Source organism: Lampris incognitus, chromosome 7, assembly GCF_029633865.1.
Source record: "Lampris incognitus isolate fLamInc1 chromosome 7, fLamInc1.hap2, whole genome shotgun sequence".
In the NCBI taxonomy this organism is placed as follows: domain Eukaryota; kingdom Metazoa; phylum Chordata; class Actinopteri; order Lampriformes; family Lampridae; genus Lampris; species Lampris incognitus.
In genome coordinates this window covers 32,477,603-32,500,022 of record NC_079217.1, presented here as the reverse complement: position 1 = coordinate 32,500,022, position 22,420 = coordinate 32,477,603, and positions in this window count along the sequence as shown.

The window sequence follows — 22,420 nt, the reverse complement described above, 5'->3', positions numbered from 1 at the left end:
TTAGGCGTAAGGGGTTCAGCTCTTCTGAGTCTCGAACTGTGCCAGCTGTGCCATTTGGAGTTTATCAGTCAGCCAAGCTTTAGCTTGCTGTGCCTTTGTCTCTGAGAGATTCATATTCCTTCAACATGGATAGCATGCTCTTGAACAGCTGCCAAATGCCCTCTGTCCCAGGTCACATAGTGTTTGCATACCTGGCTAGTGGGTTACTTGTCCATGCCATCCATGAAACAGTTCTTCAGTCTTTGTTCATATGGGGAATCTTTTTGTTCATTTAAAAGTGCTGGCCTCTGTTTTCTCTGAAAACGTTGGTCAATCTGACCAAGAAGCCAGCCGCAATCTCTCCAGGCTGCTGTTTGCAGTCTTTGTATTGTCCCTCATCTCATAATGTGCTCTCTGCCTCGTTTCATTTTCATGCCGTGCATCAGGAGAGATTTTATTTCTTTCAGAGTCATTCTTTGTTGGTGTACAATCTCAAGCGGCACCTCAACAACTGCAGCCCCTCCCTGTGTGGATATGTCTGGCGAGTCACTGGCAACCGATTTCATCTCATCTGGTGTCCATGCTCTGTATACATACATCATAGCATCTCCATCTGCTCTCAGATTGTGCACTCCAGTTATTTTGAGGGTTTAGTGTCGTGCGATCTTGTTCTTTGGGTAACAAGGCTAAATGTTTCAGACCCCAGGCTTGACTTGCCTTATGGGGAGGAGGATGTATCCTCGGCTGTACCCGCCTGGTATGGAGGTGGGGCGGTCGCTGGGCTCTGTGTGACAGGCTCTGCTGCTGCAGCTAGCTGTTCCTGGGCCTCTTGATATAAACAGGCAGGCTGCTGTCAGTCTGTGGCAGGTTGCTGCTGCTCTATGGGTCTCTGATGAGCGGCTGAGATGGGAAGGAAATCCAGATCTTTCTGTGAAAGCTGAGGACAGTGATTAATTGTCCCCCTTCCTCCCCCTTGTATCTCTTTTCACTGTTCTTTTGCCTGTTTCTTTTCTCTGCCTCTCTTCCACATCATAAATCCTTTCAAATCTATTTTAACATTCCCTCTCCCCTCTTTCTCTTTAATATTTTTCCATCTTATCCTGCTGTTTTTGTAGCTGATTTACACTAAAAGTATCACTTTCAGGAAATCCAAATTTCTTTTCCCACATTGGAAGCTGTTTACAGGAGTCATCACCATATTTTTCACACATAATTTCTGCACATCCTGTCAGACATGAATTGTCAGTTAAAAGTTTGCATTCAGTTGACATTATTCATTATTCCCTTTGCCAATGGGTCTTCACCCCTTAGTGAATGTCATTATCTTCAGACGTCTTTCCGTGGTCATCAACATTGTATCCTCATTTAGGTAAAATGCAGTATCACACAATCCCTTCCCCACAATCTCACAGAAGACCTCCTGGGTCTTAGGACGATTTTTCAACCTCTTCATGAAACTGGTCAGCCAGATTCAATCCATGCAGAGAGTGGGTCAAGGAAAATATGAGTTAGACAATCCCAGACTAGCTCCCAAATCTTTGTGGCGATTGTTTAATTATACTCTGACAATAAATGCGGAGCGAGAAAAAAATATCTTACAATGTTGTTACACTTTAATAATGTTCATGAACAGGCACACAAAGCATAGCTACCAGAGTTCATGCTCTCTCCTGAGAGCGCTTCCCCTATAGTATACCTTGCTCTTACTATGCAGCAAAACTGCTAAGTCGTGCTTATTGTAAACAAGTTTGAGTTATGGTGACAATGGTAGGTACCCAGGCCTTTCTCCCTAATCCCTGTTTAGAGGGGAAGGACTCCCTGCTGGGCTGTCATCCTAATGGATAACAGAGCTTTTGATCACAATAGCGTATAAAAAAAGAAAAGCTCCAACACTTATTCAAACCATCCCCCACTAGTATGGCACCAGCAGTGCATCTGTTTTGGCTAATGTCTCGGCCAAATCCTTCAAAACTGTCATCACTTGATCTTCTTACACCAAAGGAAAATATAAGTGACTATGCCAAATTTACTAAAATTCATTCTGTATTGTATGCTTAGTGACAAGCATGGGTGCAAGTCTATGAATACTGGGATGGCATCCAATGCTTTACCTCTGCCCCCATCCATACGGTTAGTGGTTGTGACAGGAAGGGATTCCAATGTAAAATGTTGCCAAATCAGTATGTGGATTGACAAGACCATACCGGATTGGTCAAGGCCTGGGTTAACAATGTCCTCCATTGGTGCTGTGCCCTCACAGGATACCAATGTAAAATATGAAATCTGCTGTGGTGATCCTTAAGAAACGGAATAAGCTGATAGAATAAGAATAAGAAGTGTATTGTTCAAGGAGTTCATAGGGGAGTTTATTTCTTCTCATCTTTCAGCTCGTAATTCACAAGGGCCTTTTCTCCATTTACTCTGTACAGACTTTGCTACGCTCAGTGAGTTTCTCATACTGCTATCAGCTAGCCGTTAACAAAAGGCATTTATTTGTTCATATGGGGAAGACACTTTATGACACTCAATCAGTCAAGTTGTATTTTATATAACGCTTTTCTAGCTACAACAGCCACTCAAAGCACTTTACAATTAATGCACACACACACACACACATACACACCGATGGCATTTCAATTCCTCAATCAGTCTAACTATCTTTTGTCCAGCTAAGTTGTTATTTCAGTCCCTTGAATAATAGGGTAAGCTATGAACCTTGTGATGTCATGTGACCAGTATAAAGTGATAACTGACCGAAAGTCCCCTCACTTTTGACTACTGCTAGATAAGAATTTAACATGACTATTGTGTCTGCCACCTCATTAATTGGTCGCATGTCAAAATGAGGCTCACAGCTTATCCTGTTTTGTGGGTGTAATGTGCCATGAATGGATCATTCTGTTATTTTTTTATTACTAGACTTTGACCCCAAATTAGAGGAAACAAGAATTTAATAGATTAAACATTTAGACAACATATTGAAGCTATTGAGAAAGGGGTTTGGCCTTTTAAGGCCACAACCATTGCGCAATTAATTTTGAGAGGCACTTTATGTATTTTATATCATTCAGTACCAGTAATTAGGGTTCCAGAAATTATGGATTTTCCATCATTTCAATCCCAGTTTCGGAGAACCAGATTTTTTTTTTTTTTTATCATTGCGTGCCAGTAGTCAAAGTAGGTGGTTTAATGCCAGATCAGGGGCAGAGGCTATGGTAATAACGTGTTTCACTTTTTCAGTCCATGATGAAGGTGATGAGATCAGGAAGTAACCCACCAGCTGCCATAGCACTGTCGCAGGCACTGAGCAGGGGCCTCTGCTGCATACATGTAGATTTCAACCCAAAGAATTTACTCCAGAGACTTTAGTTTTTATCCACGACACTACTGGTGTGGTGGGTAAATTGGTGATCAGTACCAGTATTACATATTTTGCAACGTTCAGTAGGCTACTAGTGAATGATAATGAGCAATAATATCAGGGACACTTGAGAAATATTAGGCCTACCTGTTTCGAGGTTTAGCCAGTGCAGTGTCAGTTCTGTATCGGGGCTCTTGTCTAGTTTATCTCAACACTACCCACACACTGCCTCGGCTCAGGCTCAGGCCTTTCACTCAGTCCATCCCATATGACAATCTGACACTGTTTACATTTGCCAGATTTCTGTCAACGGTTATACATGGCTTGGATGTGCTATACAACTGATTTCCACACATAAATACCTTACAGACTCTCGGATTTCTCTAGGGAAGTTAGTTTATCGAAAAATCGTAAACACTGAAGTGAACTCACCAAGCACAAGTAAGAATAAGCTGAGAGGGACCAGCCCAGCCTGCTAATCTTCCCGGTCCAAACTGCCGTCCTTTGTGCATCCTGTGGAAATTGATGCATCGTACGGCCTTGTCCTATCCGAACCAAACAGTCCCAAGCCGCGCAACACATGATTTCTCCTTCAACTACTACAAATCAGAACTCCCTGCTGATTCCGAATTCTGCTGCCAGACTTTTAACAAAAACAAAGAGGTGGGAACATATCACTCCAGTTGTATTAAAACTGCACTGGCTCACTATATCTTTCAGAATTGATTTCAAAGTCCTTTTACTTATAGGTAAAGCTCTAAATTACTTACACTACCGTTCAAAAGTTTGGGATCACATTGAAATGTCCATATTTTTGAAGGAAAAGCACTGTACTTTTCAATGAAGATAACTTTAAACTAGTCTTAACTTTAAAGAAATACACTCTATACATTGCTAATGTGGTAAATGACTATTCTAGCTGCAAATGTCTGGTTTTTGGTGCAATATCTACATAGGTGTATAGAGGCCCATTTCAAGCAACTATCACTCCAGTGTTCTAATGGTACAATGTGTTTGCTCATTGGCTCAGAAGGCTAATTGATGATTAGAAAACCCTTGTGCAATCATGTTCACACATCTGAAAACAGTTTAGCTCGTTACAGAAGCTACAAAACTGACCTTCCTTTGAGCAGATTGAGTTTCTGGAGCATCACATTTGTGGGGTCAATTAAACGCTCAAAATGGCCAGAAAAAGAGAACTTTCATCTGAAACTCGACAGTCTATTCTTGTTCTTAGAAATGAAGGCTATTCCATGCGAGAAATTGCTAAGAAATTGAAGATTTCCTACACCGGTGTGTACTACTCCCTTCAGAGGACAGCACAAACAGGCTCTAACCAGAGTAGAAAAAGAAGTGGGAGGCCGCGTTGCACAACTGAGCAAGAAGATAAGTACATTAGAGTCTCTAGTTTGAGAAACAGACGCCTCACAGGTCCCCAACTGGCATCTTCATTAAATAGTACCCGCAAAACACCAGTGTCAACATCTACAGTGAAGAGGCGGCTGCGAGATTCTGGGCTTCAGGGCAGAGTGGCAAAGAAAAAGCCATATCTGAGACTGACCAATAAAAGAAAAAGATTAAGATGGGCAAAAGAACACAGACATTGGACAGAGGAAGACTGGAAAAAAGTGTTGTGGACGGATGAATCCAAGTTTGAGGTGTTTGGATCACAAAGAAGAACGTTTGTGAGACGCAGAACAAATGAAAAGATGCTGGAAGAATGCCTGACGCCATCTGTTAAGCATGGTGGAGGTAATGTGATGGTCTGGGGTTGCTTTGGTGCTGGTAAGGTGGGAGATTTGTACAGGGTAAAAGGGATTCTGAATAAGGAAGGCTATCACTCCATTTTGCAACGCCATGCCATACCCAGTGGACAGCGCTTGATTGGAGCCAATTTCATCCTACAACAGGACAATGACCCTAAACACACCTCCAAATTGTGCAAGAACTATTTAGAGCAGAAGCAGGCAGCTGGTATTCTATCGGTAACGGAGTGGCCAGCGCAGTCACCAGATCTGAACCCCATTGAGCTGTTGTGGGAGCAGCTTGACCGTATGGTACGCAAGAAGTGCCCATCCAACCAATCCAACTTGTGGGAGCTGCTTCTGGAAGCGTGGGGTGCAATTTCTCCAGATTACCTCAACAAATTAACAGCTAGAATGCCAAAGGTCTGCAATGCTGTAATTGCTGCAAATGGAGGATTCTTTGACGAAAGCAAAGTTTGATGTAAAAAAAATCTTATTTCAAATACAAATCATTATTTCTAACCTTGTCAATGTCTTGACTCTATTTTCTATTCATTTCACAACATATGGTGGTGAATAAGTGTGACTTTTCATGGAAAACACAAAATTGTTTGGGTGATCCCAAACTTTTGAACGGTAGTGTAGGTGCTGTGTATATTGCAGATTCTCTGCTTCCTTGTGTTCCTGTACAGGCACTCCTCTAATGCTGGTTTGTTAATCTTTCAGAACTGCTTCCAAAAGAAAACAAGGGATGTGGCCTTCCTTAACTCTGCCTCAAATAAGCTGCTTATAGATATCAGCAGAGAGGTGAGCTCAGTGGGCATCTTCAAATGAAATCTTAAAACACAATTTTTTAATTTAGCTTTTAATCAAAACTGCTTTTTATTTTCTCAGCTGCATTACCTTTTACATGATCATTACTTTATATTAATCTATAGTACTCGATTTCTTTTTGGCTGGTTTCAGTGGGTCGTGTTTTGAAAGGCTAATCTTGCACGGTGCCATTTGTTTGATTTGATCCTGTTTAAAATGGTAATCTTGTATGGCACCATTGTGTGATTGTTTGAGTAGCTACTTTGTGTTTTGCAGGCCCACAATCTGCAAAAGTACTCAAGCATAACTAGGTCTTGTCCTGGGAGTAACTGTTTGACTGTTTGTTTTATTTATTTAATTATTTATTTTGAGTAGCTACTTTGTGTTATGCAGACCCCTAATCTGCAAGAAATTAAGCTTTACTTTGTTATTCTGCAAGTGCTATTCCAGTGAGGTTTCCCTGGTTCAACTAGTTGCACTTGTGAACTGAATCAGCGAGTTTTATTGGGGGTTCTGCCACCATCTCTTCTTTACCTTTTAATTTATTGATTAACCATTAAGGGCATCCGGGTAACGTAGCTGTCTATTCCATTGCCTACCAACACGGGGATCTCAGTTTGAATCCCCGTTACCTCCGGCTTGGTCGGGTGTCCCTACAGACACAATTGGCTGTTTCTGCTGGTGGGAAGCCTGATGTAGGTATGTGTCCTGGTCGCTGCACTAGTGCCTCCTCTGGTCGATCGGGGCGCCTGTTTGGGGGGAGGGGGAACTGGGGGGAATAGTGTGATCCTCCCACGCGCTATGTCCCCCTGGCGAAACCCCTCATTGTCAGGTGAAAAGAAGCGGCTGGCGACTCTACATGTATCGGAGGAGGCATGCGCAGTCCCCCCCCCCCCCCGGATTGGCAGAGGGGGTGGCGCAGCAACCAGGACAGGTCAGAAGAGTAGGGTCATTGACCAAGTAAGATTGGGGCAGAATAAAGGGGAAACCCCCCCCCCCAAAAAAAGGTTCTGGCTATTTTTTTACATTCCTTATTCCTTTTGTAATGTTTTATTTCTATAATATTACAAGCTTTTAAATTGCTTTTAATTGTCATTCTTTTTTGTACTGTACTTTTTTCAGCTTGTGATTATTTTAATTTGAAACTTTCCAGTGTAAAGCACTTTGAACTGAATCTCATATGTGAAAGATGCTACATATGCATATGCAACTCTGACCAAGGGAAGATGAAAAGGCCTTGGATTGGACAGGTTTTCCACTCTAAATTTAACTTGAAAACGATGGGCGCCTCCATATTGATTAGGAAAAATTGGAATTTTACACCTAAGGATGTAATCATGGATTCAAACAGCCGTTATGTCGTTGTCATTGGTATACCCTATCAGAAACCAATTGTATTAGCATCTATTTATGCTCCCAACTGGGACGACCAAAAGTTTATGAAATTGCTGCTGTCTTCTCTTCCAGATCTGAATTCCCATCTATTATTATTAGGAGGAGTCATGAACTGTGTTATTTATCCAATTCTCGATAGGTCCAGTAGGAGACCAATAGCACCTTCCAAAATGGCCCAGACCCTCTCTACTTTTATGGACCAATATGACTACATTGACCCTTGGAGATTCCTGCATCCATCCACTAGACAGTACTCCTTTTTTTTTTCCCACGCACACCACTCATTTTCGCGCATTGACATCTTCATTGTTGATAAATCACTCATCCCATCAATCGTCTCGACTAAATACTCCCCAATAACAGTCTCAGATCACTCAACCGTGATTGTGGATCTACACTTCGACCTTAAACCCAAGGGATTTAGATTTTGGCGTTTAGAACCAGATTTACTAGCAGAGGCAAACTTCTGCAAGTACATCTCTGAGTCAGTTAAATTTTTCTGTGAGACTAGCCAAAATGGAGAGACTTCTGCATCCCTATTATTGGAAACCCTCAAGGCTTTTATGAGAGGCAAGATTATTACAGCTCATGCTAATGAACTCCATAGAGCACATCAGCAGGAACTATAACATATACATTGCAAATACTGACAATCTGCTCTCAACCAATCAATCACCCGATTTATACAAAGATAGGATGACACTTAAAACCAAGCTCGATCTTCTGCTGATGGGTGAGGCCAAGTGACTCCTCCTCCACTCGCAGGGGTCCATGTATGAACATGGAGACAAAGCGGGCCATCTCCTGGCCCATCAGCTAAAAGCTAGGGTAGCTGCAAATCAAATCACTCAGATACGGGATGAGACAGGCTCCAATGTAGCTGACCCAAGCATGATAAACAACATTTTTAAAATCTTTTATTCCCGGTTATACAACTCAGAATCCCCAGATGACGATGCCCAGCTTTCTTCATTCTTTGAGAAGCTAACATTTCCCAAGATCTTGACTAGTGACCAGCAGATGCTTGACACCCTGTTAAAACTTAGCAAGATAAAAGAAGTGATAGAGTCTGTGCAAAGTGGTAAATCCCCGGAACCTGACTGATTCCCGGTTGAATTCTATAAGAAGTTTTCAGACCAACTTCCCCCATTGCTAGTAGAAATTTTCAGTCAGTCGCACCGGCTGGGACCCCTACCACCCACTCTCACACAGCCCTCAAATTATCTGATTTTTAAGAAAGGCAAAGACCCGTTGAGTCGTGCTTTGTTTTGTCCGATCTCGGTCCTACCGGTAGATGTCATGATACTTGCAAAGATTTTCGCTCGGTGACTGGAATCATTAATGGCTTGAATCATATCAGAGGACCAGACTGGCTTTATAAAAGGGAGACACTCCTTTACAAATATTCGAAGGCTTCACGGCATCATTCATACTCCGCCATCTCCTACTGAACCAGAGTCGGTTGTGTCACTTGATGCTGAGAAGGTCTTCGACAGGGTGGAGTGGTCTTATTTTCTTTCCTACGGCAGTTCAGTTCGGCACTGGCCTCATCTCTTGGCTTGAGCTACTTTATTCATCTCCTCTCGCAGCAGTATGCACAAATACTCAAAGGTCCGAATTTTTTTCCAGTCTCCCGTGGGACATGTCAGGGGTGCCCACTCTCCCCATTATTGTTTGCTATCACTATCACACCACTATCAATCGCTCTGAAGGTGGAGAAAGGACTGAAGGGGATTCGGAGGTGAGGCACTGAGCATAGAGTTTCACTATATGCCGATGAGCTCTTTTTGAATATGAGTGATCCTTTAGTTAGTATCCCTCATATTATAGGAATTTTGAAAACTTTCGGTGTGATTTCAGGGAACAAATTAAATATCCACAAAAGTGAGTGTTTTTCTGTCAACCTATTGGCTACAGAGATATCATTATTGTCAATACCCTTCACGCTGTCTAATTCAGGATTTAAAAATCTGGGTGTTTAAATCACATGATCCATTCGCACATTACAGGAGAGAAACTTGACTACTCTCATGACCACAGTCAAGACTGACATACAGAGGTGGAGTCGCTTACCACTCTCCCTGGCGGGAAGAGTACAGACAGTAAAAATTAACATATTACTTAGATATATGTACATGTTCCAGTGTCTACGTAGCTTCTTGCCCAGACCTTTTTTAACATTATTGACAGTATAATTTCTTCATTCATCTGGGCTGGTAAACATCAAAGAGCTGGTAGAATGTTACTGCAGGGGAACAGGTCCCTGGGCGGACTTGAATTGCCCAGCATCATAGGCTACTATTGGGCCACTAATGCCCATAAGATAATGCACCGGTTCACCTCACCTCAATGCAGCTGGTGTAAGATTGAGGCAAAGTCATGCTCCTCTTCTTCATTCCAAGCTCTTGCGTGTTGTGCCCTACCCATTTCCCCTTCACAATTCTCCTCTAACCCCATCATAAAAGTCTGGGATGCAGTGTTCAAGTCAGGTAACTGTGAGGCCTACAGTGCAGCCAGATCCAACCTCAAAAAGGGCATCAGAACAGCCAAACGTAAATATTCCCTACGAATAGAGGACCACTTTCACAATAACTCCGATCCCCGGCAAATGTGGCAAGGCATTCAGTCTATCACAGACAACAAAAGATCCAATAGCGGTCCCACTGCCCATGATGCCTCCCTGCCAGACAAGATAAATCATTTCTATGCCCATTTTGACAAGGACAATACTGACCCAGCCACAAAAATCCCAAGCTACCCAGAAAACCAGGTGCTCACTCTATCGATCGCAGGGGTCAGAGAATCACTGCGCAGAGTGAACACATGGAAGGCTGCCGGACCGGACGGCATACCGGGTCGGGTCCTCCAGTAATGTGCCAACCAGCTGGCTGAGTGAGGTCTTCACAACTATGTAGGTTTAACCTCTCACTGTCCCAATCCATAGTCACGGCATGCTTTAAGACTACCTCCATCATTCCTGTCCCCAAGAAACCAACATCCACATGTCTGAATGACTACTGACCCATAACACTCACCCCCATTGCCATGAAGTGCTTTGAGAGACTGGTTCTGGCTCACATCAAAAACATTACCCCCCCCCCCCCCACATTCGACCCACGTCAGTTCGCCTACCATCCCAAAAGGTCTACTGAGGATGTCATTGCCACTGCCCTGCGCTTTGCTCTGACCCACCTTGAACTTAACAACACATACAGTCGGATGCTGTTTATAGATTATAGCTCTGCCTTCAACACTATCATCCCCGCTGACCTAACCACCAAACTCCTCTCCCTTGGCCTCAACCCCTCCCTCTGTAACTGGACCCTGGACTTCCTGACCAACAGACCTTAGTCTGTTAGGTTAGGTGACCACACTCCCTCCACCCTGATCCTCAGCACAGGTGCCCCTCAAGGTTGTGTTCTGAGCCCCCTCCTTTTCTCCCTCTTCACCCACGACTGCCTGCCAACTCACCCTTCAAATGTTATAGTTAAGTTTGCAGATGACACCACAGTCATTGACCGTATCACCAACAATGACGAGATGGCCTACAGGGACGAGATTCAGCACCTCGCATCATGGTGTACTACCAACAATCTTGTCCTCAATGTGCAGAAGACGAAGGAGCTGATTGTGGAATTCAAGAGGTCTAGAAGCTGCAGCCACTCCCCCATACACATCAATGGGGTGGAAGTGGAGCGTGTTTCCAGCTTTAAATTCCTTGGAGTCCATATCAATGAGGAACTTTCATGGGCATTAAACACCCAGGCCCTTGTGGAAAAGGCCCAACAACGCCTGCATTTCCTGAGGAGGCTGAGGAGCATCCGTCTATCCCCCAAAATTATCACCAACTTCTACCACTGCACCATAGAGAGCATCCTGACCAGCTGCATCTCAGTGTGGTACGGCAACTGCACCTCAGTAGATCAGAAAGCTCTGCAGCGGGTTGTCAAGGCGGCCCAGCATATCACTGGTACCCAGCTCCCAGCCATAAAAGACATTTATCACAAACGCTGCCTTCGAAGGGGTCTCAGCATCAGCAGAGATCCCACCCACCCCAACCACTTACTGTTCTCCCCCCTGCGCTCTGGAAGGTGCTACGGGAGCCTCAGAGCCCACACTACCAGGCTCAAAAACAGTTTCTTTCCACAAGCAGTTGCCCACCTGAACCTGGCCACCCACTGAATGTCTGCAGATGTTTTTAAATATTTTGTACTCTTGCTCTTTTTAACTTATTTTTAGCTTTTGGTCTTCATGTGTGTATATCTTATACTGTGTTTGCTTTGTTTGTCTGTGTCTGTCTTGCACTGTTTGGTGAAGCCACAACCCTCATTTCATTTTTAACATGTGCCTGCAAATTGTTTTTAATGACAATAAATTAAATTGAATCGTAATAGGCACCTTGGAGATCTGGGCACAGGTTAGGCGCCATTTTGGTTGGTCTTCCCTCCACTAAGCGACTCCGTTATGTAACAATCACTTGTTTATGCCATCCAAGATGGATTCTCTGTATTCCTTGCTAGAAAGGAGAGGTCTCCGCTGTCTGGGAGATTTGTATATAGATGGTCTATTTGCCAGTTTCGATCAACTGCGTGTGGTGTTTAACTTCGATCATTCTGATTTCCTCAGATACATTCAGCTACGAAATTTAGGTAAAACTCACTCCCCCCTTTTCCCTCAAATCCCCCCCTCCTAGTGGCATAGACTTATTACTCAAGGTGGGATCCTTATCCAAGGGCCATGTCTCCTATTTCTATGACCTTTTATCCCCAGCAGATGTGTCGGTCATTAATAAGATTAGAGTTTGTTGAGAAAAAGAACCGCAGATCACGTTTTCAGATGCTTTCTGGAAAAGGGCTCTGAAAGCTGTAAACTCCTCCACTAGTTGTGTGAGGCTCAGTCTCATACAGTTCAAAGTAGTTCATAGACTCCATAATAGCAAGGCTAATGTCGCCAAACTTTACCCAAGCAAAGTGGATGAAAATTGTGAAAGTTGTTCCCTACACAGTTAAAAACTGAGTGTCAATTTAACTCAGAGAGTGTACAAATGGATCCTTTTGGGTCCATTTGTACACTCTCATAGTTAAATTAACACTCAGGAAGTTAAATTAGCACTCAGGATTTTACTGTGTAGCTTCTTTGATTTGGCTGATATGTTCTGGTCATGTCCCAAACTAACTGGCTTCCGGCATTCATTTTTTAACACGATTTCGGAAATTTTGAAGTTAAAAATCTGTCCATCCCCTCACATAGTAATCTTTGGTAGACCCCCAGATGAAGTCACTACAACGGCCAGCCAATCTAATGTTATTGCCTTTGCCTCTTTAATCGCCTGTAGAAAAAATCCTAATCCTTTGGAAATTCTCTCAGCCACCCTCTATTAAAGCGTGGCTAAGGGCCATTTTGTTTCTACTTAAACTGGAAAAAAATAAAGTTTACATTGAGGGGCTCCTCTGACAAGTTTTATTCTCACTGGAAGCCATTGATTGAATATGTTGATTGCCTCCCTCCTGGTGAGGTGGCACCATAGAAATCAGGCTTGGGCCGGCCTGGGGTGAACGAATACCTGGCGGCTTGGCCACCACATACACAGCCAGCAGTTAGCCAGTCTCATAAAGCCCAAAAAGACCATTAAAATGGCTCAGATGCTAGTACAGTAGTTATTCTTTTATTTATTTACTCACTTCTTTATTTTATTTTATGTATTTTATATATGTATATTTATATATGTATTTTGTATATGTATTTTTGTATTTGTTTTTCCTTTTTCGTGATAATATTTAACCTACTGTAATGTGGTTTAATTCTGTTCCAAAAAGGGGCCTGCGGGACGAGGTAGGAGTAGATAAAGGGGATCAGGATTTGGGTAAAGGGGATTTGGGGATGTTAAAATGTTAAAAAATATCATAGTCTTTCAACTGTGATTGTTCAGTTTGATTTGTTTTCCTTGAAAAAAAACAAAAAAGAAAGATGCTGCATAAAGTTTGTTATTATATTTTTATTATACAAATTTCCTTTGACTTCATGCCATAATACAACATAATAACTGGGCCCATTCCTTGGGCCTAGGGTTAGAATGAGGTAGAAGTCTATTTGATGGATAGTGCCTTTCTTAGGATATGAGATGTTCCAAGTAGTGTGAACTTCTGTAGTTCTTGTGTTTTGATGTTGCCTGGGATCCGTTGGGTGTATTTCTCCATCCCTTTTTTTTTTACAAGTCCTAGGGCTCCTATCACTACTGGTATTGTTGTGGTTTTCATTACCCACATTCGTTCAATCTCAATTTCAAAGTCTTTATATTTCAACAATTTTTCAGTTATTTTTACTGAGGTGCTCCTTTCAGTCGGGATGGACGTGTCGATGAGTAGGCAGCTTTTTTTCTTTTTTGTTGTTGATGACGATGTCTGGTCTGTTGGCCTTTATCTTACGATCTGTCTGTATTGGCATGTCCCATAAGATTATGATTTCATCTTTTTCTGTTACTGTTTGGGGCTCGTTGTGCTCGTACCATTTTTCTTTTGTGTTGATGTTGAATTCTTTGCAGATGTTCGAGTGCAGGTATGTGGCGGCCTTGATGTGTCTTTGTAGGTATTCAGTTTTGGCCAGCTCAGGGCACCCTGCCACGATATGGTCAATGGTTCCCTGGAATTCACCACATATCCTGCACGCTGGGTCTATGCCATCTTTGAGGATTTTGCTCCAGTAGTAATTGGTCTGGATGGCCTGGTCTTGGGCAGTGATGATAAAGCCCTCTGTTTGGTTGGTCATATGTTGGTCTACATCTTTCTCACCTACTCTTTTTGGGTATTGCCCGTAACACCCGTGCATTTGTTTCCCTTCCCATTTTTGTTTAATTTGTTCTTGAGTGTGACACTTTGCTTTTGTTTGACTTTTCGGGCGTGGATGGTTGGAGCTTCATTTTCAGGTTGCAGTGTTTCAGGGAGGTTGAGCTCTCTTCTGAACATTGCAGCTTGATTAGCTACGGAGTACTTTTTGTTTTGCTTTTCATGCTTTCTAGCAATCATGAGAAGTGGTTCATTTTTGGTGTTAAGGTAAGTATCTAGGCCTATTGTTGTTGTTTTGTAGGCAGTTTCCAGTTGGATTAGACTCCTGCCACCCTCGTTTCTGGGGAGGTACAATCTATCCCCATCTGATTTTGGGTGGTGCATCCTCTCTAAGGTGAGTATTTTTCTTGTTTTTCTATCTAGCTTCCTGATTTCTTCTAGTTTCCAGTCGACAATGTTGAGCTGTAAGTTATGACTGGTGTAGCCAGGGTGTTGATGGCTTCCATTTGATTGGATGCGTTGAGTTTGGATTTTGTTACCATTCATATTCTTCGGTAGTACTCCTTTCTGATCTTTTCTTTAATTTTGGCATGTTGTATCCCGTCCTCCTCATTCACTCCCGGGTATTTGTATGTGCCTTCTTGTTCTAGGTCTTGTGGATGGTGGTGTCTAGGTCAATTTGGATGTTTTCAGTGGTGGTAAGTTTTCCTTTTTTGAATGTAGCTTTGGCACATTTGTCTAGTCCAAATTCCATTTTGCTGTCATCACTGAAGCCTTTTACGATGGTCAAAAGGTCAGTTTGTTCTTGGTCATTCTTGGTAAAGGTTTTTAGGTCATCCATGTAGACTAGATGGTTAATAGTGCATGAACCTGTAGTATAGCCATAGCTGGTGTTGTTCAGGGGGGAGAATAGTGGAGTAAGAACTATGCAGAAGAGGAGAGGAGAAAGAGAGTCACCTTGAAATATGCCGCCATTGATGTTGATCTGCCTTGAATGTAGCATCCCGTCTGTATAATTTAGAACAAGGGTTGTTTTCCACTGGTCCATATTTGCTGTTAGGAACTGGATAAGGATTGGTGATATTTTGTAGATATCAAGACATTTTAGTATCCAGTCATGGGGTACAGGGTTATTATTATTATTATTATTATTATTATTATTAAATACATTAGATGAAATGTCAGATGATTTATGACAGTTGGTTTAAAAGCACCACTAGTAACCTTTGTGCTCTCTCCATTCACCTCCCCTCACTTCACCCCAGATGTTGAGCCATATGGGTAGTGTTACCACAGCATGAATAAAAAAAACCTAGGGATTTTACAGTTGTTTTATCTCAGCTTTGGTGGGAGATTATGGTTCACAGAAGAAAAACCCTCCATATGTCTGTTGAGCCAGAAAGTAAAGGACATTTCATTAACTTTTTTTGAAAAGAAATCTATGCTGCAACCCCTCTGTAGGGGGAAAATACTATTAAAAAAAAAACCAGGTCAGAAGCTGCATTACTGTCAGCTATTCCAGATATTTGAATGTTGAGGAAATTTAAGGTGTGTTGCTAAGTTTATGCATTGCACAATTTACTTGTTCTTTTTACGAAAGCACACAGCACTACACGGAGAGTACCAGGATGGTATATTTAAATCTGATTATTTAACTAGATTTATTGACAGCAGAATAGGTACAGCTTAATAAATCACCAGTCAGTCAGGATGATCCATGTACACAGTGGGGCAGTAAAATATTTTCTTAAGATTTGGTCAAAAATACACTTCCAATTCTCTTTTCTTATCTCCATTATTCAAATCTATTCATTCTCCAGGGTATCCTAACTCTCATTCCCTTTTTCTCCCCAATTGTATCTGCCCAATTACCCCACTCTCCGAGCCATCCTGGTCGCTGCTCCACCCCCTCTGTCGATCCGGTGAGGGCTGCAGACTACCACATGCCTCCTCCGATACATGTGGAGTTGCCAGCCGCTTCTTTTTAGCTGAAAGGGAGGCGTTCCACCAGGGGGACGTAGCGCTTGGGAGGACCACGCTATTCCCCCCAGAACATGCACCCCGACTGACCAGAGGAGGCGCTAGTGCAGCAACCAGGACACATACCCACATCCGGCTTCCTATCCGCAGACATGGCCAGTTGTGTCTGTAAGGGACACCCGACCAAGTGGAGGCAACACGGGGATTCAAACCGACAAGCCGTGTTGGCAGGCAACGGAATAGACCGCTATGCTACCCGGACGCCCCCAACGATCTAAAACTTTAATTTGAACTTTAAACCATCAACACATTTTTTTTTAAAGTTAATCCTTATTTCACTTGGAGGACAACCGAAGTAAGTACAAAGTGATAGTGTGACAATGGTGATGGTGAAAGTTTTAAATGACATAGGTGTCATTGGTCACACAGAAAACAACTGATACTTTTCCTGACGACTCATTCAAAATTTTTGAATGTTGCACCTCACCCTTCCACATTGGACGTTGTGCACGTGATGTGCATGACGAGGCTGCAAATGGTATGTTCTTTCCCGATTAGGTTTTTTGACAGCTGTCTATTGCTTATGGCATGAAACAGGCTTGTACTGTCTCATAAAGAATTGACTCACTGGATTATTTTGCGCCTTATTTGTTTAGCACTTTCCCTACCATTGAGTGTTTCATTTAACAAAGTTATATATATATGTGTGTGTGTGTGTGCGCGCGCGTTTGTGTGTGTGTGTGTAACTGATATGATATTATACTTAGACTAAAGCATAATGGGATCCTTTATAGGTCGGTAACTGCACTGGGGCCCACAAAAAACTTTCCAAATCTGTATAGAAGCATTTTAAATTTGCATGGTTCTCAGAATGAAAACAAGCCTGTTTAACTCTGTGACATTTTGAAGATAAGAGGTATGCATTTAGCTGTAGCAGCCGGGTGGAAAACAGGAAACACAGTTGCAAAGCTCATTCCCTCATTTGAGCACTTGAATGATGGGTCCGTTTTTCCAATATCCATCTCTTGAACCTGTGACGGACAGGGTCAGCTTCCCTAATATTTCAAGTCCTCTAAAGTGTATTACCTTGGGAAATGGTCGTTCTCAGAGGATGCATGGTAAGGCAGCAGCAAATGAGCTGGATTTTTTCTATTTTTTTACCCATTCAATATATCAGGGCTGTTAAGCCACCATTAGCCATTACATAGTAAGATTGAGGATAGTTGGGAAGTCATAGACAGGGCAGATTTGAGCGACTGGATATATTTGTGTCATCTGTCCTTGGTGGTGGATTCACCCACGGTCTTCAGTGCTAATAAATTACCCAGTGATGCATTTCAAATGAACATTTCAGAAAGTTGAATCATCTTGAATTTCAAGCTGTTTTAGGTTTCTTTTGAACGTTGTCTTTCCTGATGTGGATAAAGAACACGGTTGAATGATACTGTCCTCCATATTTGCTCAGACCATCAATAAGGTCAAAAGTCTAATGGAGCTTCACACCATATTGTGCCCTGTGGTCCTGGCAAAGGCTGTTCAATATTTGACAACAGATCTGCCCTACAGCACTTTAAGCTTTCCTAATAACCTTAATCCCTTTCCATTGTTTTGTTTTGTTTTGTTTTTTGTTTTCCCCCCTATCAAACCATTTGGTCATTGTCACTGTGATGGACACATTTAAAACATGAATAGTGATTAATACAGATTTTCAAAATATTATGAAGAAGCATTTCACTTCAATCAAACATCACAAAACATATAAATAGTGAAAAGCTTTATAATCCACTATAATCTTGCGGTCATAATACCCCATTAGCTTTAGATGTGTTAGAGAACAGATTTTCTAAAAAGGGTGTTGTGGTACAGAGTGGTATTATAACTACTTAAATATCACTACAGGACCTTATAGAAAGTGTACCACTCTACATATATGTTATGTCATATATTCTAATATGTTATAACACAGTATAATCACGCTAAGAGTGCATTATTGGCATGTTTATGGTGGTTATGAACGTGAGTTTAGGGGCATGACACGTCATCAGGGCACCGCAAGAGACCGGTAGATTGATTACCATTTCTTCCAGTTAGATATCCTGAAAATACCTTATATTGAAAATAAAACCGTGCCACCTATCTTTGTTGCAGTTAGGAGAGACAATGGCAAAAGGGAAGTGAGGAGATCTATAGTAAACATGCAGGTAAAAGGAGCTTGTTCACTACTACCTGAGAGTCGAAATCTCCACGGTACTTTGGCTGGTCGGGGAGGCCAGTGGGTGGGGCGAGGAAGGTACAGAGGCTGGGGTGGTGTCTTGCGCCCCTCCTCCTTGATATGCATAGGGGAGTGTTTGACTAGGTGCCTTGCTGAGGTCAGTCTCTATTTTTCCCTTTTTTGCTCGAGTTCAGCTCACAGCCTAAACTTCATCCCAGGGTGCCCTCATTAGCAAACAGTTCTCACAGTCATGCCAACATTGTTAGGTTAACAGTGTTCATTAAGTTTGTCTTCATCAGCTGGCCAACAATTACTTCAGCTTTGGAATCCATATAACAAACATAAACAGCATGACTGTAGTCAGCAAAATGGTATCATGCATGGATGCAATACAAAGAGAAACACTTGCTCTCATTGAAACACTTATTTAAATGAGGCCATCACAGCCAAAACATCACGTAGCAGAGACATGAATTAGTTTCTCCACTACATGTCATTTCGGCCATGAAACCCAGTAGTTTCTCCCCTAATTTTTATTTTCTCAGGCTGTTAGAACACAACTTTTGAATAATTGTGCAATGAAGCAAAAGAAAAAAAGACAACACAATCTGATTTTCAATGTATTTTTTAAGGCACGTGGCTGAGTCTTTGTATCAGGAGATGGACGGCACCCCTGAGCTCAATTAGTGCTATCTTGATGTCTTTTTGGAAAGTCTGTGGATCTCATTTACACTGTGGGCATATCTGGTGGACTGCAGATATATGTCTTAAACGTTTTTTATCTCTGTCAGACGGTAGCCTGGAGGGGATTATGTTTTTTTTCGTGTGTGTGTGTGTGTGTGTGTGTGCGCGCACGCGCGAGTGCGTGAGTGAGTGAGTGAGTGCTTGTGTGTGTGTGTGTGTGTGTGTGGCTAATCTTGCAAACTACTGAACCTATTAGCCATTTTGTGTACATAGTAATGGCTGTATGATGAAGAACCTCTCGCGGTTGCGGTGATTAAAAAGTTTCGTGCCGTTAGTCGTAACATTTATTACTTTTCTGCCACCTAATGGTCGAGTCTAGTAATGCAATTTGGATACAGTTTCCGGTTTTACAACACAGGGCGTTTTATTATTATTATTATTATCATGTAACCGAGGGTTTGTAGATGTCGCCTATACGGTACGAAAATATAAAATAACAAATACGGAGGCTCCACTTTCACACAAGGACCACTTTATTTGGATTCTTCCCCAACAGTAACTCCACAGCAACAACACTGCATACAGCACGTCCGCTCTCTCTTCAGCCTTCAAAATAAGAACTCAAGGCATATACTGTAGCGACAGCTTATAACAGGAACTTAAAATCACTAACAGACAAGTCCAGAAAAATAGGTTACATACCTCCCCTCCTACAAAAAGAAACATCCTCGTTTCAAAACAGTAACACTATAAGTGCAAAAACACAGGCTTGTCCAAAACATTATCAACCTGTCCTCCTAAATATACATATATATAGCAGAAAACACATCCTGACACCCAAAAAAGTGCATATCAATCTGCAAACCCCAGAAGTAACCCAACACTATAAAACACAATCTTAACAATAACATTATGCATGTTATTCCTCACCCCACTGCACAGTCTCAATAAAGTATGCCACACTATTCCCCATGTACACCAGAAAATTCTGATACACCATAGCATCCAGACATACTATATACATTTGAAAAAAAATGTACCAACACAGTAAAAAACATGTCAAGTGACCTCGACAAACATTCAACAGAAATTCCAACAGTCACATTTACTTGTCTGTGCTGGGGTTTTTTTTGTTGTTTGTTTTTTCACAAACAGCTAACCAAACGTGACAAAGTCCTTGAAACGAACTGGTTTTCTCACAGTCCTCCCAGAACGAGAAACAGTCTGTAGTGGCTCACTGGTGCCTGTAATCTGAACAGTCCCTGTGTCACCAGAGGCCAGCGGCTCCTCATCGGTGCACGATGCTTAGGCACCGGGGCCTTGCGGGTTTGACATGGGATGCACTGCTCCCACCACTGTTGAATATCTTTGAACATGAAAGGCCAGTAGCAAGTTTTCCTTGCATGTTCCCACACTCGTTCCACTGAGAAATGTGCCGATGCAGAGCCCCCATGCAGATGCTGCAGCACATCAGGGATAACCGAGGAGGGCATGACAACCTGACACAGCATCTCCGGTGAGGGGAGAGTTCACCGCCCTGCAGAGTAGTCCATTGACAACAGAGAGGCGGGGATTTTCAGTACATTACTTTCTAAGCCACCGGGAGCTACCTCTTATCCGCCCCTTTGGTGGCCAAGAACCACTCCTCTCCATCCAGTCCAATACCTGCCTAATATCTGGGTCAGCCCGTTGTACCTCCCTCATTTCTGTTCCATCAAGTGAAAGTGCATGCATGAAAGACAAATCCTGCGTCTCACTGCTCCTCTCCACATGCTGTTCCCCTGCGTTGAAGTCAGAGGTCTGGGGGTTCCCCGTGGGTGTTTGAAGCAGCTGAGTGTCTGTTTGGGGAACACTTGGCCCTTCCTCCGAGCCTATGACATTGACTTGTGCTGGCTGCCGCATGGTGACATTTACCACCCTGGGCTCGGGGTCCTGAGGACGCCGTGAGAATGCATCAGCATTAGTATGCCATTGCCCGTCCTGTGTTTCCTCATTAGAGGGGCTCCTAGCAGGTCTGGGACCCCGCCAACTTGGGGAGTTGGTTTGGTTGTTGTAGGGGGTCCAGTAGTCCTGTTTCTCCCTGGGGCCTCCTGCTCGCCGGTCACGCCAGCCACGGTCAGGTGAACGCCCTCTGTTCACCCCATGGGCGAGACTGACAGCCCTGCTCCCCACAAGTACACTGACACTGACCTCCACGTACTGGTTGAGGGGCTTTCCGTTCATCTCTCCAGCGGCTGGATCGCAGTCGGTTGTTTTCCTCTGCCATTTGTTTCATTTCCATCCTCATTTCCCTCATATCCACAGTAAGTCTATCCTTAGCTCTGTACAAACCACCCCCATCAGATATGGAGTGCACCATAGCCGCTGCACTGCTTTCAGTGGGAGGCTGGCGTACGTGGGTGTTGACATAGTCCATCTTTAGGGCCTCTCGGGCCATCTCGCACCAGCCGGCGATGGTCAGGGCCTCATCCAAATCAGTAGCTCCCTGCTCGTGACATTTAGCTTTCAGCGCCGGGTCAAGTCCAGCCAGAAATCTGCGAACTTTCTCCTCTTCCTGACATTCTGGCATTCCCAGGCTATATCACCATAGCCTGGGAATGCCTCTTGAACTACCTTGCTTATTTCTGCTGCATATACTTCCAGACTCTCTCCGGGAGCACGGAGGCGGGCAGAGAGGTTTGCTCTAAAACAGTCAAGAAAATGTCTTTGTCCGAAAGCCTCCTGCAATTTCTCCTTTACTTTAGCGTAATCCGCCTGAACGGCAGCTGGCAAGCTATCCCATAGCAGAAAAGCAGCCTTTGTCAGGCGCGTTGGTAAAATCCTCACCAGTTCATAGTCAAAGGCATCGCCATTGCCTCCAACCAGCGCCTTCACCGCCACTTCGTATTGTCTGGCCCAGCAAGGGAAACTTTGTTTTTCCTCCCCGGAAAATGGCGGCGGGAGTTCAATCCTCACGTTGCTGGCGAACGGCTTTTCTCCACGTCGCTCTCTGTAGTTATAGTCCAGCGGATCCTCGTATTTCCACATGTTGCTCCTCAATTATCTCAGAAGACAGCAGCAAGATGAGTGAAGTCTTCCTGCACACACCGCGCCGGGTTTCCGACACGACGAAGCTCCGCCGTTGCTAGCTGAGGCTAACTGAGAAGCTAACTGACTCTCCGAACCTTTCTTTTCGGTAATGTAAACGTCTTTCTTTTGCGGGACGTTGGCACAAGGATCCCACCGCTGCCACCAATGTAACCGAGGGTTTGTAGATGTCGCCTATACGGTACGAAAATATAAAATAACAAATACGGAGGCTCCACTTTCACACAAGGACCACTTTATTTGGATTCTTCCCCTATAGTAACCACAGCAACAACACTGCATACAGCACTTTAGCTCTCGCTTCAACCTTCAAAATAAGAGCTCAATGCCTATACTGTGGTGACAGCTTATAGCAGGAACTTAAAATCACTAACAGGCAAGT